The following is a 16,392-nucleotide window of genomic DNA, read 5'->3' on the forward strand; positions in this document are numbered from 1 at the left end:
TTTCTAATAACTTGCCCAAATGGTTAGTCATCAGAAAATAGCTTCATGGGGCCAGAGGTCCCTTGTAGTAGGAATCATTCTGAAGACAATACTTGTTCTCAGAAGGATGCCCTTAGATTTTTATCTTTTTGTTGGCAATGAATAAAACTTTACAAATTGCGTTGAAGAGTTATTTGTACCACAGAGTTAAAATGGCATGGTAGTCATTCCCTCTTTGCAGAATTGGGAGGGGACTAGAGATTTCCAACCAAGAATATTCACTACCGCCAACCAGCTCCAAGTTACAGCTGACAGGATTTGAGGATATGGCCAATGCCCAGGGGCTCCTGCAAGTAATTTTATTCAGTTTTCATCCTGATTTAGCTGTGGGGTGTTTATATATTTTCCCAGTACTGTAATCATTTGTTCATTTCACATTTTCAATGACATTTCTCCATCAAATTCCTAACTGCAAAAGCCCTTGTTTTTTATTTATTTACTGTTTAAAGTGGATTTGTGTACATAGTTCTCTCTTCACACGTTTTATCTTCACAACAAAATTCTAAGGTAGGTTAGCTTGAGAAATTGTGATAACTGGTCCCAGGACAACCAGTGAGCTTTTGGGTTAAGTGGAAATGTAAACCTGGAAATCACTGGTCATAATCTGACACACTATTGGCTTCCAAAATTTCCTTAACATGCTATTTGAACTTCAGTGAATCCTGAATAGCACCTCACAAATATTAGCTTGTTGTGAGGGTTCCTTGCCTTTGCCTGCAAGCCTATTGTTGTGGGCTGCCAATTAAAGGATTTGGCGGTGTTTGTTTCTGTGTGGGAAATTACCTTCAGAGAGGGATACAGAGCAGCAATTAAGGTCTTCCCAAGGCTGCCCTGAGTCAGCTGGCCTTCCGAATTACCATCTGGTAGCCAATATAATCTGCTGGCATCTGCATTTAAAGTAGAAACATGTGTTCATTGAGCTTCACAAATAGGTGTGCGATTAATTCAACAATCCTATCGTTCGGAGTCTTGGAGCCTGCTGCCACTCTTCTGAGCCCTAAGGAGACACTTCTGCTTCTAGATTCTGGTGGCTGATAGACTCAAAGAGAGCCCGAAGGAGAGATGCCCCATAGCTGGAACCCTTATTACTCCAAAGAAGTCCACAGCTGCAGAAGAAGGCAGCCTGGATAGCTCAGTTGGTTAGAGCACGGTGCTGATAATGCCAAGGTTGCAGGTTTGATCCCCGTATGTGACAGCTGCATATTCCTACATTGCAGGGGGTTGGACTAGATCAGAGCTTTCCAAACTGTGTGTCGCAACATGTTAGTGTGTTGTGCATAGGTGTGTCACGCTCCCCATGCTGCTCCTGGAGCTGGAAACGGGTTAGTTTAACTTCTGGTCTGCTAGTGAAACTGAATTACCGTGTTGCAAAATGATGCTTGTCTAAAAAGTGTGTCACCAACATGAAAAGTTTGGAAAGCTCTAGACTAGATGATCCTCAGGGTCCCTTCCAACTCTACAATTCTATAAACTAAGGCACTAGCTCTTTAAGTAGCCAGGAGACAGGAAAGGCATATGACACTTTCTGACCTCTTGCTGTAGAGATGGGGAACCTGTGACCCTCCAGATGTTGTTGGACTCCAAATCCGATCATAGCCAGGATGGCCAATACTTGTAGTTCAACAACATCTCAGGACTCTAGCCACATATTGTTAATGGTTGGAGATATGAACAGTACTTGTTTCCATTTGTGAAAGGAGGACAAACAGTCCTCCTTGCTGTTAAAGCTTGCTGGGTAGTCAATCTGTGTGGATTAGCTGTCTGTCACTGGGCAGAGTGGGAGCCTCTTCCCTCCCCCATTTCTTCCCACCCTGTGTTTATCGCTTGACAAGCTGAGCATGCTGCAAGTGCTTTCGATGAATTTCCTAATTACTCATGGGGCGTGAAGCATTGCTGTATCTTTTCTGAGTTTAATTAATGACTTAACAGATGAGTAGCTGGTTCCAATTCCTCTTCCTGTTCCCGAGGACTGATGATCTCAGACTGATGTCGGTTGCTTCCAGCTTGTCATTGCCTGTGTCAGATACAGATTGGTTGAACTTCAAGGGCAGCTGAACTGTCCCTACTCTCTATCAGACCACTTCTGACTATCCATGGGACAGCACCAGGGAGATTTGCATTGGCTCCAGCTCTGCTTCCATGTTCAATTCAAAGTGCTTCTTTTGACTTTAAGGGACTAAGTGACTTTAAGGGACTACAGTAAGTACCTTGAGATCTTCAGCAGAGGACCTGCAGCAGAGGTTACCCCAGCATCTAAGGTGCCCAGGGGAAAGCCTTTTCTGTTATGGCATCTGAAATGGTGCCTGCCTTGATACCATTGCAGTGCCAGGCAATGGCCTTTTCATTTTTCTAGGCCTTTTAACACAATCAACTTTCACTCTGTTGATTTTCCACTGATACAGAGCTGCCTTTAGAATGGTGTTTCACTTTGTTTTTTAATATAATTTACTTCAGGTCTTTACTGCACTTCTGTTCTTTATAATGAAAGCTATCCTTGGAATTATTTGATGGGAGAAGAAATTTCTATTAAAAATAGAAGGAATAAATTTGGGGAATACTTTTCAGTTTGGTTGTCTCTCTGTTTCTTGTTCCTTCCTATGCTTCTGCCCATATCTCAAGCTGCCACCAATATTACTCTCTTTCCTTGAGAGTACAGTCATGGGTCCATCCAGCTTGGTATTGTTCAAGATGACCAGAAGCAGCTGTCCAGGACTTCAGATAGGGGTCATTCCCAGCCCTACCTGGAAATGCCAGGGATTAAACCTGGGGCTTTCTGCATGGAAAGCATATAATCTACCACTGAGCTTTGGCCCTTCCCTATTGTCACATAGCAGTGTCATGCTTGTGCAAGGCACCTATGGTTGTGAAAGCTCTGTGGCAGACAATAATGCAATGATGGCAGCTCTACCCACCAGAGGGCACAGAGATGAAGGTGCTCTTAATGTACTGATTGCTATGGAGGTCAGAAGAACCAGGCATAAATACAGATGTAGCAACATCTGATTCCCTGTGATACTGTCATAACAAGTGCTGGGCCAGACGTTACTCCCGTTTTAAAAATTAGTAGTAGTAGTAGTAGTAGTAGTAGTATCATTTATATCCCACCCTACTGTCAAGGTAGGTTCTGCACATGGTTCTCCCCCTCCTCAGTTAAGCCCCACAACAACCATGTGAGGTAGGATAGGCTGAGAAGTAGTGACTCGTCCATGGTCACCCACTGAACTTTATGGCTGAGTGGGGATTTGAATCTTGTTCCCTCAGGTCCTAGCCCGACACTCTTAACCACCACACTACATTGCCTCCTGTGTATTATTTTTTTTAAAAAAACAAAACAAAACACCACAATTCCCTACTGATTTATGAGAAAATAACCTTCCTTCAAAATTTATGAAAGGGGAGAGAAAATTATGGTAAGAATCTCATTGGTAAGCTGCAGGCTTTATGTTGTGCATCTGCACATTCATAGTGTACAAAAGGGTGTTTGGGAGTGTCCTTTCTTTCATTCTGCAAATCATTTTGTCAGTGGTTTCCACTCTGCAGCCTTCTTGGGTGCCGGCTTTTCTTGAAAATCCAATGACATCCTCAGGTAGGCTTTTCTAAATGCACAGAAAGGTGGGGAGGCTGCCTGTTGTATACCTGACAGGTATTTTTTTTTAAAGAAGTCTTTTTACTAATACTAAGAAGTATTGTTTGAAATATATTGCTTAAAATATATGCTATGGCAAATAAACTATTTTTAAAAGGGGGGACAAAAAAACTAATACTAAGAAATCTTTTTATTATTAAAGAAACTTGCACAGACAAAAATATTTTAAGGTAAACAGAAGTACTTCCCTTAAAATAAAAACTGGGGCTGGCCACCCCAGTCTCAGGTGCTCAGTATTAGCTTCCCCAGTTTTCTGTGCTTCGAATAAAATGTAGGTGACAACCTCACAAAGTAACTGCTCTCAAGGTTTTTTTTCCCAGATCAGAAGTTTATACATGGCTGGGCAGGGGGCTGCAGTGCAGAGCACTGGAGAAACATTTACTGGAAAGACAAACCACACATGCCACCCTCGGCTACCTTCCAATTCAGCCTTGCACGAACTGAAATTATAAAGAAATTCTAAAATGCTTTGAGAAAGAGGTATACACATAGGCGAAGAACACTTTCAAGAAATTGGAGAATAGGTTTCTGTGCAGCACTTGTCATAACTCTCCCCAAACTGATATTGTTCAATAAAAACTATGACTCTTTCAACTCTGCCTCTGGTCTTACGAAGATTACTGGGTAAGGATCTTTCCTGCCACCCACTCACATATTACTCAGTTCAGGTGTCTTCATGGTGGTGCACACAATGGAAGGCTGGGGTGAATCCCCCCCCCAAACCCCAACACGGTTCCATGTTTGGCGTATCCAACACCCACCACCCAGGACCATCCAGGAGGGAAGTTCTAACAGCCATCCCAGTTATTGCTAGTGTGATAACTAAGCAGTTTCGCTGCTGTGATGCAGAGGGTGGAAGATTGATGAAAAGGTTTGCTGGCAAAATAACCACCAGACACTGGCAATCAATCACATCAGCACAGGGGAAAGGGGGCTTGCATGAGACGAAGGGGGCTGTGAAAAATCCAAAATCTCCTGGGGCATAAACACATCAGGCAATTTCCTGAACGAAGCCCTTGGTCCATGTACTAGTTACTCTGATTGCCCCGCCTCAGGTGTGTTTTTGGCTCCATTCTCCTTGGAAACCATAGCTTCTTTCTGTGCCAAGCCTGGGCAGTCCCACTGAGCTATGGCTTTATCTACAGCTAGGGCCAGCCCTACCATTAGACAGGGTGAGGCAGCCACACAGCCAGCTTATCCTGGGAGTCCTGAAAGGGCAGCAAATTGCTATATTGTTTAATTTATTCCTATGGTACTTTTCCTGCCAGGGAGGGGAGAGGCACTTGTAGGGTTTTAGATTTTATTTTATTAAATGATTTAGTACCTACCTTTCAGAGCACAATTGCCCTCCAGAGGCATTGCACAACATTCCATAAAAATATTATTGCGATAATAATACATAGCATAATTGTTTCTGCCTCGAGTGGTGCCAGCCATAACTTGACCAGCAATAGAGCACTATGCACCTTGACATTAGGCAGCAGGAGGGAGGGGGCAGGGCATTTGCTGCTTTAATTCAAGCCAATCCTGTACACACACTCTTCAGTGCTGGTTTATATGACCATGAGCGCTGCCTATTATTTAAATGGCAATCAATCAGCTCTGCAAGTTCCTACAGCAAAAGTCTACTTCTGGTTTGGTTTTGTTGTTTTTAATTATCAAGGGATCTGAACTCGGGTTGGAGGGAACCCAACCCATTCTGGGTGTAAATTTCTTCCCACATTCCTAAATAATGGCCTATGGAAGCCAGTGCTGGACAAAGCACTAGAACATCACTGTGTGTTCAAGTGTGGATGCCATAAAGAGCTCAATTATGATTGGCGGAGCAGTTATAAGAGTCTCTATGGGTTGGCTGTCATTTAAACTTCCGTTGTGTCTTCCCAATCCCTTCCTCTGTTATGGATTCTTCTCTTCTCTTCGTTTCTTGTTTGGAAAGTTTTATTGAGACTTTTCATAATACATTACAATTAAAAAAACACTAATCTAAACAAACTAATCTGTCTGGCTACTATCAGTCACCATGCAATTATCTTCTGTCAGCCGGAACTAGCAGAAAGGTCTTCAGATCCGTCATGCCTCTCCCTAGCTGTTACGGTGCTCTTGATGTTGCCCCCGTGCGATCATAATACCAAGTAAACAGCTTGGGACCAGGTTTCCTGAAAGATCCACTTCTTCCACAAGTAGTGTCCCATTTCTTGAGGTCTTTTTGGAAGCCTCCCTGCAGGTTCTCCACCCGATAAAGTATGGCAGGTGGTCCCTAAGGAGAGGACCTTTTCCGTGGTGGTGCCCCATGTATAGAGTGCCCTTACCAGAGAGACTCACCAGGCACCTATGTTACAGACATTTAGTTACCAAAAGATATTTTTTTTATTAACTCAGGCCTTTAAACATACAAAAGGCATAGATTTTGTGAACTTTTAACAATATTGCATTAGTTACTATACCCCTTGCTGGTTTTATATTCATTTTTATGCTTTTTGTGTTTCAAGTTATATTGATTTTATTCTGCTTGTGCTTTTAGGTGCTTTTAGGTGCTGTCTGTATTGTAGGTAGCTGCGGGGGGGGGGGGTAATATTTTTAGGATTGTGACTTTATAGCAATGGAACCAATAGCATAAACATAAGCACTGGCATAACACAGCTGTCTTAGAAAATAAAGTTACTGGGCATTAAAACAAAACGTATCCTTAAGGTAAAGACCTTCCTGTTACTGTAAAATGGGGAAGCTGGGTCATATGAGAACAATTCTCAAGTAACATACACATTTAGATCAACACCCCCTAGTAATTCAGAGCTCCAGCTGTCAGGTTAGATGTAGAGTGAACAATAAATGCATGTCCATTGAAGCAGACATGCTAAAAACTTTCAGATATGCAGTCTATTGCAATGAATGTAGTTTTCAGAGTGAGTGAACCAATGTAAATATTCATAATTTGTATAGCTTTGGCACCTAGAAACTTCAATACAAAGCCAAGGTCATAAACACACAAACATAATGCAAGCTTGGCACCAGCCTAAAGTACTTCATAGGCTACAATTATCCCATAACATGAGATGTACAATAATTTTTATTTCTATATCCTAATAATTTCTTGTAGCCAGGCCCCAAGTCATGAGCTCTTAGGGGTAATTGGGGGAGGGTACAATAAAACTGGACAGCAGGCAAAAAGGAAGCCTGGAAAACAACCCTCTCCAGGTGTTCTGCACCTTTAGGTGTGGGAGAAGGTATCCTTAAAAAGATGAAGCCCAAAGCTGAATTCAATTCAGAATGCTCTAGGCTCAAATAAATACTTTTGTGCACCTGGAAGACTCCTCTCCTCTCCTCTCCTTTCCTTCTTTTGCTAAATGCCAAATTATCTAATACTAAACCTCCAATTTTGGCAATTAGTTCTTCAGCAAAGATGCTGTATCTTCAAATTATCCCACTTACCTGTCACATCGAGCATTTTGTACAGAGCGTTTCATCTTCCTAACTAGCTCATATTTTGTCATTCTCGTGTTTTTTTTCCCCTTAGTCATCACACTTACTGTTTTCACATTGTCCTGTTAGAACAAACTTTCAGCTAGCTCTGAGCTCCATCAATCTGTATCTACCTGTAGGTTTATTGAAGTTCAGAGCTGGAGAACTATATAGTATGGCAAGAGCAAAATTAATTGAATTCTGAACAGCCACCTGCCCTGCCCGTTGCTTGCTTGCTTTCTGGGTGTCCTGTGCCTACCATCATTATACACAATGTCAGTTCCTTTTTTAAAATCAGCAAGGTCAATAAGCTGTCCAGCAGCAGGTCACTGACAGAATTTCCAAAGAAGCAGGGAAGATGACTGGACAAGGTATCACACCAAACAAGGAACAGAATGACATGTTGCGACAGCTAGGTGCCAATAGAACACTTTTATTTAGTATCAGTCCCTGCTACCCCAGCATTTCCTGGTACATTAGCAATGCCCTAACCTAAACTCAATGAGAAAAGGCCACATGAGGTTCCTTGTACTGAAGTTCAGCAGGTGGCTGACCCAGGGTCAATCTCTCACAACAGGGTAGACATAACAAAAAGCAGGGAAACTCAAGACAGACACCTATTAAGATCAGTTGTACCCAGTTAGATCCTTGTACACACACACACATTCCTGATCATCCTCTGGGCTGCAAGATACACCTTCTCCCCTTGGGTAAATTCCTCCTGAATTGTCTCCTCAGACAATTTCACAAAGCATTATCTGCAAAACCTTTGGCTTAATATATCTAAATGAAGTGTGTACTGTAATTCTTCCCCTAAGAATCTCTAGGGTATTCTTAATCAGCTGAATTTCACATGGTATAACTATATAATGTGATCCAATTTAGCAAGGAACCAAAGATTAATGATTCAGACAAATAAAACCATTTATCTGTGTTTGGGGAAATTAATGATTTAAGGCAACAAAACACTGCTGCGAGAAATATTTTCTCTGTATTCATTATATATACTGCCAGAGTTATAATAGGTAACGCTAACAATCATAAATGGTCACAACTTCACAAATGGAGTCCCCTAAAATAGCCATAAATTGTGATTATTCCAGGAATAATAGTCCTCTGATCTCTTAAAGCACAGAGCCCTCAGTTGCAATCTTTCCAATCACTCTAACCTTCTACCATTTGTTCTAGTTGCTCTCACCTAAAAGCTTTTATAGAAATAAAGAAGTATTACATGGACTCCTGTGGCCTATTGCTGTCCAAGGGCACTTCTGTCACTCTTTTTAGGTGGAATTCACATACCAGCAGATTCAGGTTGTGCAATTGAAATTCATTTGGAACTCTTGTACAACATACCCACTGTATACTCAGAGGGTTTTCCGTATCTCATGAATTTATTCTGATATTTAAGGGCTTCTCCAGATGACCTTATTGAGCAGTCATTCTGATTTGCTTGCCCAAAATGTATACAGAGGTGAGACTATGTCCAGCTTTTATTAAGTATTTGTTCTGATATACAACAAGGATTTGTCCTGGGTGGAATCTACCCACATATAAAAAACACTGTGAAAATGCTTTTTAGAAAAACATTTTGAAAAATATATTGAATTTGCCATAGCTCACCATCGCCATCTAGTGTCACATTCGTATACTGCACTTTACAACACACTAAAATATTTTGTTTGCAGCTGTATAGCTGAGTCCCTGGTTTCCTTGTGCGGTGTTTATGCATTCTCTTTTAAATCCTTTGTTCATTCCACGCTTTTCAATGCCTTTCACCATCACTTTCCAAACCGTAAAAAGGCAAGTTTCTTTTTTTAAAGTGGATTTGTTGCATAGGGTGACAAGAGAGCTGTAAACCACTTTAATTGTGCAGCTCTATATTTCACAGTATGTGCTTGAATTCTTCCTTCAGAGAGTCTGGAGACACCCTAAAAGATTCTCTACATTTGATTCCTGGTTCTGTCATAGGTTTGCTGTTTAGTTTTGCTCATCTGTAAAGAGACCAGCAACACCTCCATCTCAAGTGGCACATGTGGGCAACCTGCTACCCTCAGAGGCCCTCAGTGTGGCCTATACATTTGCCGCTGAAATATTCTGCCTTTTTGCCAGATTTACACCCCTTCAAGTCTCTGTGCCATAATCCCCATGCAAACTGTGGTCCTTCCAGCCTCTCAAACTGATAGGCTGAGTGAAATGTGATTGTGATGGGGAGGGTGGCAGGCAGGCAGGACCAGCCCTGTATGTTATTTTCCACATGCAAGTCATGCTCCCTCTAGCCTGCAAGGAGGGTTGGGGGGGGCTGTTATGTGACTGTAATTTGTGTCTCTGGCTATGTCCACCAGCACACAAAGGCTCTCAGGTGCAAAAAAGGTTGCTTTCCCATCATAGAAGCCCACGAGAATTATTTCATTCAATACATTGTGTAATCAGATACCATGGCATTCGGAGACACAAACATTCCTTTTATAATGGAATTCACAGCAAGTGTTTTTGCAGTAAAACAATAACATGAAATAGACCCTCAACCAATCATTTCCCTATTTTATCCTGACCCTCTCATGCAGCTCTGAAAAGAAGTCACATTTTCAAAAAATCACATCAGTATGTTTGAATATTTGATTAACAGGAGGAAGACTACATGCAATATCCCACACATCTTATACTAGGTAGCTTTTGTGAATGCCCCATGCAGCTGCTGCAAGATCAAGAAACAATGGCAATTATTTCTTTGAATTGGTCTGAAACACTCTTCTGTGCCCGCTAAGCTCATCTATATTATTGCACTGCTATTTAATACCATACATTTCCTGAATCTACAACAATCTGTCACTTAAAAAACAAACCCTACAATGTAATTTCTCTCTCCTTATTTTAGGGGATTTCATATTTCTTTCTCTCCCCTCCCCCTTATTATTTTTCCATGTTTTAGCAGCTGCATCACAGTGATGATAATTGTTAGTTCCTCTTTCTGGCTTTCTTATTCAAATTCATTTCAAACTGGTTGTTTCATCCTTTCTAGACAAATCCCAAGTTTCCTTAACTGCTCTGTTCACAGAGAGGGTAAAACATGAAGTGTGTAGATGAATTGAACAGCGTTGGGTCTGGATGTCACTGCATGTCTGACTCAGCTGTGTTAGAGTGCTGCTGAATAAATGATAAGTTCCTGCATTCATATTTATTACTTGAACAATATTGATTGCTTCCTTTTTGTTTGTGAAGGAATGCATTTTGATTCATAATGCATTACTCTTTTGTCCTAGAGCAGTGGTGGAGGATCTGGCCCTAAGGAGGCCCAAGAGACCTACCCATCTGGCCTGCAAGGCCATTTCAAACAAACCATAGCCACCTGCCCTGCACCTGACATCATCTATGGAATTGTGTGGGGCAGGTAAAGATGTGGCTCCCTGCCCAAAGCGGAGTTTGCAGGCCCACCCTGCCACACTGGTGGAGCCCTGTACCTTTTCAGGCACCTCCAACCAGCTGATCAGTGGCACAGCAGATCATCTGTGCCTTTACTCACACTGTTTGATTTCAAACCATTGCAGGCAAAGAAAATCTGGTCGCCTGAGGCCATTGTGTATCAAGGTGATTGACAGGTTGGCATGCAGTGGGCACATATGAATCCAGCCTGCCAGCCAGATCCATTCCCACACCGCTGCTCTAAAGCTTGGCCTTTGTAATCACAGTTCACATAAAACTGACAGGAATCATACCAAAGTTCTTTACTACAGTTAATTCTCCCTTGTGCTGCCCTCCATCACCACCACAACTTCTCTGGCCTGATCATGAACTTATGGATCCTACAAATGTAAACACAAGAGGCCGAGATGACTGCCAGGATCCGAGATTTGGGAGAAGAAGCAATGGAGGAGGAATGGAAAAAATTTAAGGACTATTTGCAAAAATTTTATAAGTTATATGAACTATAGGACTTCGCATGATCTGGAAGGTTAGCCCCAGAAATGAGAGTGGAATTTATATGAAATTAGATAATATAAATGAAAGAACCAAGGTTTAAATGTTTAAGAAGGATGATATATGTGTTTATAGAGTAAATGGATAATAAGTAATTTAAACTAAAAATGTAATTGAAAAGCACAAAAGAAACACATGAAACAAGGTTATAATTTGCTGACAAATTTATTAACAAGATTGCATTGTGCGGGAGATGTGGGGAAGTCCGCTGGAGGATAGAAACAAGCTTTGGAAATAATCAATTTTTCTTTCTTTTTCTTTTCTTTCTTGTTTTTCTTGCTTTTTTGTGCTGTGTATTTCTATCTGGAAAAAATGTAATAAAATATTTAAAAAAAACAAACAAATGTAAACACAAGAGTTGGTCTCAGATCAGCAGTAACTCACAAGGTGCCAGTGAAGTGAACTCTTTATTCAAAGAAACAAAACAATTCGGACATGGTGAGCACAGCAACTCTTCCCAGTAAGTCTGGCTGCAATGAGGCAGGTGCAAGGTCCTTGCCTTCCTACAGCTCTGTAAGTCTCCTCCTCACCTGGGTCCTTCCCAAGCAACCTGAGACTTCTTTGCCCTATTTGTCTTTGCTTTGCCCTCTTCATACCTCTGTGGGTTTTAGGAGACCAGCAGGGAGAGGAGGTGGTCACAGCAGGAGGGGGAGACTCCACTTCTGATTCTAGACTGCTCTCCACCACAGCCTCTTTCTGCTCACTAAACCCTGATACCTCTCCATTATCCAGCACCTCTTCCTCCCAGTCTACTCCCTCTTCTCCCCCTGACCACTTATTGTCATCCCACCTCCAATCCCCTGGCTCTGAGCCTTCTTCCCCTGGGAGCTCTCCAGCTGGTGCCTCCTACCACTCCTCTGCATCAAGCCAGTCCATGACACATACACATGAAAGCTAGAACAGTATAGTGGGCTGTAAGTTCAGGTTCTTGTTCTGCTGTGGACAAATCTTTGGGCATATTGATGTCTTTCAGATTAATTTCCCCATCTGTAAAATGAGGGCAATAGTGGCACACCACTTGATGGGCTTTTTAATGTCACTACAATAAGAAAATGATGTTGCACATTAAAAGAGTTGAGCAACTTGTTTAAAATAATGTGCATTGGTCTTTTTCTGATAATGGCTATTTCTAGCGGGTCACTATTCCTAGAGTGCTCAGTGAATGGTATACCAAATAAATCAATTCTATTGATTTGAATGAAATATTAATGTGATGATGGCATGCTTCAGTAACACAAGAACTTGTGTTCCAATTTGACATTCTTTTCCTGCGTCCTCTGCAACTGACTCTCCAGTAAATAGCAGGCTGCCTGGCTCTGTGTTTATTTAAAAGTGGTATTGGGTATCTTCAAAACTGAATGGAAAAGACTACACAGAAAGCTCCATGTGCGCATGGATGTCCTGCAAGCACACTGATAATGATGGAAGGTCAACAACAGGGTGGGAACCTGTGGCTTTCCATGTGTTTTTGGACTCCATCTCCTCCAGCCAACATAGCCAATGGTCAAAGCTGGCGGAAGTTGCTGTCCAGCAACAGGTGTGAAGCTATGCGTTCCCCAACCCTGATCTACAATGTGATTGGTAATACCTCCAGTTGTGGAGGTATTACCTCCGGTTGCGGACAGGATCCATTCCAGAGCTCTGGTCGTATCCCGAGGTTTCTGCAACCGGAGAGACCGCTTCTGTGCATGCGCACAGCACAGTAGAGCGCTTCTGTGCATGCGTGCGCGGCGAAACACTTCTGGGTTAGCCACTTTCGCAACCCGAAGTTTACGTTACCCAAGGGTAACGTAAGCCGAGGTGCTACTGTATTGTTTTAGAAAGGATCCCATTGCTTGCTTTGGCCATGTGGTTTGTTGAAAACTGGGTTGCTTTATTCTAAATAGCTTTATTCTAAATGAGAGTATGATCTAAACCAAAGTGCATAGTTCATCTTGACATATAATTCAGATTCAATAAGCTCTGCTAGCTCAGTATATTTGCCTGGTGACAAATTATTTGAAATGTTCAGCATTTGTTTTATACAGGATCATCACACTATTCACAGGAATTTATCTTCAGTCTATTTCAGCTGATACAGAGAATGAAATACAAAATATTGTGTTCATCTCTGATTAAAAGAAACCAGACACTAGTGCTGCTCATGAATACACCCAACTGTTCCAAATGCACCTCCTTTAGCAATTTAGCATACAAGATGCAACTATATCGTGTATTTCTTCTTTGAATCAAGCAAATATCTCCCCCTGCCCTCAGTTATCACTGTTTTAGTACTATTCATGTGAGAATTCTGTGCATTCTTATCTGCAAATGTACTTTCAGAGACCACATCTCAAGGCAGACAAAAACCTTAACCTGCAGCAAGTGTAGATGTTTCTGCTGCATATCACACATTTGACAAGGATTTAGCTCTCCTGCTACAGTGAGAAAATTGCATCTCTCCTCTAACTCAGAGATAGACCCCTTAGTAGACTACTTTAGGAAATTGCTGTTCAAATACTATCTTCAACACCCATCCTTAGGCTGTGATCTCTAAGCACTCTTGCTTGGTGATAAATTTCACTGAAACCAATGACAAATTTCTTCCTCAGCTTAGATAGTTTGCATGTAAAGGCAAACTTACCTAATTCACACTTTCCAAAACACAGCCATCTTTTAAAATTCACACTTCTGAGAATTTTGCAGTACAGCACTCGAATCAAGTAATTTGTACAGAAATGGATATACTAGCGTAAAGTGACTATAAATGCATACATTAGTGAAAATAGCATATAAAAATGCATTATATTGGAGAAAAGTACTTGCAAAAAATGTGTATATTAGTCAAAAGGGCATGCAAAAATGTTTTTACCAGGAGAAATTTGCACTAAAATGCTGATGAATGTTCATGTGCATGTGGCTTTTTCATGCATACATTGCTAGAGCTGTGTGGGGCTGGCACATATGGAAACAGTTCCAATACCACTGTCCTTATCGAACAATCTCTTCATTGGGCAAAAAAAGATGAAAATAAACTGCCTGCTCAGTTTTACATCATATTTTTGACAAGCTTAGTTGCCTATTATAAAAAGACTTGCTGCTTACTGGACTCTCATGGAAGGGGGAAATCCTTTGCTCTTTGGACAGACTACAAGGTGGTTATTGTAGGCTGCTTTGCAATGACTGATTAAAATCTCTCCATCTGCCAAGTGCGCATGGAGCTGCAAACTTCATGGGCTGCAGATTAGGTTATAACATATATCACAAATATTAAATCACTAAAAAAGCCAACCAACCAAAGAAATTATTGGACTCGATAAAATTATAATGAACAAATAATTCTAGAAAATACATAATATTAATTACAGTCAAACTGTTGTGGACTGCCAGCACTAGGACTGTTATACTAAATTTTGGTATTTGTTTTTTTCATTTTCCATATTACCAGATGAAGAAAAGCATCCAGCCAAGGCCAGTCATATTCCTCTGTGTTTGTAAAATAAAACCAAATTGTGCCACGCACTCAAAAACAAGTCCTATCTATGCCAGCCCAGCATCGCCTTAAACTTGCGTATCAATTTCTCAAGTAATGTTACCTCTCAGATCTGGTACCAGGAACCTATAATCACTCTATGGAGGTCACACCAGGCCTATGCCACCAGTGCTCTGTTTGCTTATAACAAAAGGTTTATCAGCTCCCAAATTAACAGGTCTCTGTCCTGCCCTAAAAAATAAATAGAGCCAGTTGCAGAGAGGGTTGTATTATAGTCTGCCTTGCAATAGCTCTAATTCCATTAAAAACCCATTTCTGTCCCCACCACATGTGAAGGTATGTTCCAATAACCTGATGCCCTCTTCAACATAGTGGAGAGGATCAAGGGCTGATAACAGATTAGGTGATGTTGACCATACCACTACAAACTCTTCTTGATGGCTACTTGCCAGGGCTTGTCAAAAGCTGCCTGATCACATGAGGCGACAAACTCATCAAGTAGTAACAGCTATGGAGCGATTTAAAGCAGCCCTCGTGGTATTTATATTGTGCAAACCAGCCCTTAGTCAATGTGGTGTTTTCTTATATCTACATAAGGATAACGTCTAAAATGTTGGTTGAGAATCTCATCAAGGTTCAGGAAGCTATTTCTCCAAAAAACTACTTTTATAAAAATCACTATGCATAAAAAGAAAAGCCGTAGGCAATCTACTTTAGTTCATTTTCACTTGATGAATGCATTCTTTTAAGAAATTGTGCAATGTTTGATACATCTTTCAGGACAGGTTCAGCAGAGTGTGTGTGCACATAATACTTTCTAGCAGATGCCGCACAGTTAGCTCTTGCAGAGTCCACTATTCCATCTAATTTCTGAGTCACAGATGACTTTGCAGCCAATCTATTTTTACTATTCCCTGACAGAGAGCTATCTATACTGATGTATAACACCATTTATATAAACAGGCTATTTCCACAGCAGGTATCCGAGCAGATTCAAATGGATCATTTTTCAAAAAGTGTTTCTTTATAAATGCCCTGCTTTCCATTGCGTTTAGACCAATACAAAGGCCTGAAAGAGATTGTATCAGCATTACAATTCTTGTTTTGTTAAACGTGTGTCATTAAATAGAGAGCCAAAGGAAGGTACATTCTCAAGAACCAGCATCTATGTTTATCTAGGTGCAAATTAATGCAGGAACAGCGGTATTTATGCAGCAAATACAATGTGAATAGTGGAGTTTAAAATTACAGTAATTTTGTATTTATGCGGACAAAAATGGCTCTGGGTTGTCTCAAAGTAATCTCATGCCACATGTCCTCAGTAAACAAACACATGCCAAAAATACTATCCGTCTGTAGATGGGTGGAAAACTAATGATCTTTCTCATCCACCTACCAGTGGGTCAGCATCTTACATAGTGGGTGTTGGTCACATCTCTGTTGAATAGAGATTAAAACTATTCCAGGATGGCTGGAACTAACACTGCTTGGGCCATGTGGGTGTTAGTTCCTATGAGCTTCTTGTTGCAGTGTTCATTGTTGCATTCTCAGATGGTTCCCTTGCAAAACAAACAAGCAAGCAACTTGTTCTTCTCACACAGACATCAATATAGGCATGTTGGGTGAAGTGCTATTAGCAGTGAGTTAGATGAATATTAAGTTAATTGAATTTAGGTGTCACTGAAATGAATGGGGCAAGTTTGAACCTTGGGAGGTTGTGGACTCTCCTTCATTGGAGGTTTTTAAGCAGGGGTTTGATGGGATTCCTGCATTTCAGGGGGTTGGACTAGATGACCCTTGG

The 16,392-nt window shown here is 41.2% G+C and overlaps 1 long non-coding RNA gene across 1 annotated transcript; it reads right to left on the reverse strand.

The window, feature by feature from the left end:
- Positions 1–7,557: 7,557 nt before the first annotated feature.
- On the reverse strand, positions 7,558–11,770 carry LOC310714676. The gene is made up of 2 exons (XR_014529958.1): positions 11,457–11,770; positions 7,558–10,944 (listed from the first exon to the last, which is right to left on the reverse strand). It is a non-coding gene; the product is annotated as an uncharacterized lncRNA (long non-coding RNA).
- Positions 11,771–16,392: the final 4,622 nt, after the last annotated feature.

This window comes from Podarcis liolepis (assembly GCF_965112155.1).
Source record: "Podarcis liolepis genome assembly, chromosome: 9".
In the NCBI taxonomy this organism is placed as follows: domain Eukaryota; kingdom Metazoa; phylum Chordata; class Lepidosauria; order Squamata; family Lacertidae; genus Podarcis; species Podarcis liolepis.